Consider the following 1975-nt stretch of genomic DNA (forward strand, 5'->3'; position numbering starts at 1 on the left):
TTGTACTTTCCTCTTAAATATCTTCCACAACTCTTTTCCTTTTAGTTCTGTGATCATTTTCCCATCTGGAACCTCACCTGCTTCTCACAACAGCCCCGCATAGGTTCTTCATAGATGGAAGCTGAGTTTTGTGGTTTTTTAAAAATTGTATTTATTTATTTTTAATTGTCACATAATAATTATACATATTTATGGGGTACAGTGTGTTGTTTCAGTACATGTATACAATGTGTAATAATCGAATTTGGGTAATTAGCAAGTGATAATGTAAATTAGTACAGCCATTATGGAAAACAGTATGGAGGTTCCTCAAAAAATTAAAAGCAGAACAAACATATGATTGAGCAATCCCACTACTGGATATATATCCAAAGGAAATAAAAGCAGTATGTCAAAGAGATATCTGCACTCCCGTGTTGCAGCATTATTCACAATAGCCAAGATATGGGGTCAACCTAAGTGTCCACCAGCAGATCAATGGATACCTCAGCGTCTCAGAGCTCATGAGAGGGGTAGGAAAAGGACATGAGTTAGACGCACCTGTACGCTCTTCTCAGCCCCTGACCTGTTTTATTTTCTATGCTTACTGCTTTCCAGCAACAGCAACTTCTGTCGTATGTTTCAGGAAATGTGACATCTGTAGGAACTGGTGAGTGTCTGCAATGACTGCACCATAGCCATTCTCGCTGCTGCTCGGTGCACTTCTGAAAGTGGACTCTTTTCTTTTAGTTTCTATTCCATGGAGATATTTTGAAGCAAGAGCTGCAGTTTTCCTCCAAAGACCCCATGAAATGTTGCACACATTTTTTTGGAGTTTCTCTCTGGAGCATAGGGTTTGAATAAATAAAACCTACTGCTGGGAAAGGTCCTGCACTCATAATTCCTTATTGTGCTTTTTTCACAACAGTGGTATCTTGCTGCCCTCCCCAACACAGCTCCATTTTTATACACACAAGGAGAAATGGAAATTAGAAGAGCTATTCCAAATGCTTATTATTTGTAATGCATTATATTAGGAATTTTACAAACATTATTTTATTTAATATTCACAACCACCCTTAAGACAAATAAACTCTTATTATTCTCAATGTAGAGATGAATGATAAAGAAGTTAAATGATGTGCCTAAAGTTAGTAAGTGGTTGAAGATGGGTTCAACCCCACATCTAATTGATTCTAAAGCCCATACTATACTTTCTCTAAATACAGCGACCGAAACAAACATGATCTGAATTTAAATGTCCCTGTTTATCTGCATCAACAATTGAATTTATGTGTGTAAATGTTATGGCATTTGACAGAATTGAAAATCTCCAAATGAGACTCAGCTGTACAGATGCCATTTCCCCATTTACGACACAATAAATTCTTCTTCCACTACTCAGTGTTTAAAGAAATGTCCCTCTCCTTCTGGGGCAGTGCANGTGACATGATGCCATGAGAAGTAGATCAGGTAGATGAGGCGTGTTTAGAGAAAGCCATGTGTGTTAAAAAGATGATGTAGTTCTGAGATACCCTCATGCAGGGCTGTCTCACTGCACAACTCTGAGGGGCGCTATTGTCATCCCAGCTCATGTGCATGGCACCCCCTGGAGCTGAATGATGCACAGCCTGTGCTCCATAATGTGTCAGTGTTGCCTGGGTTTGTTACCTCTGTGTTATCCCCGAGCCTTTGGTAAAGTCTCATTTCGGTGTTCCAGACTTGCCTTGTCTGTGATATAGGGGAAAAAAGAAAAAGCCAAGGCATTAAATGAGAAACAGCCCTCTATAAACCCCCTTTCTGAGGCAGGTAGGTGGGAGCAGTGAAAGTAGATGAAGGTGAATCTTGGGGAACAAGGGCCAGGGCCGTGAGCTACGGCTTCCTCTTTCTTTGTAGAGATTCTACTCATTGCAGCTTTGATATTTGTAGAGGCAATTGTACTTTCCTCTTAAATATCTTCCACAACTCTTTTCCTTTTAGTTCTGTGATCATTTTC

This window comes from Galeopterus variegatus, unplaced genomic scaffold (assembly GCF_000696425.1).
Source record: "Galeopterus variegatus unplaced genomic scaffold, G_variegatus-3.0.2 Scaffold1456, whole genome shotgun sequence".
Classification (NCBI taxonomy): domain Eukaryota; kingdom Metazoa; phylum Chordata; class Mammalia; order Dermoptera; family Cynocephalidae; genus Galeopterus; species Galeopterus variegatus.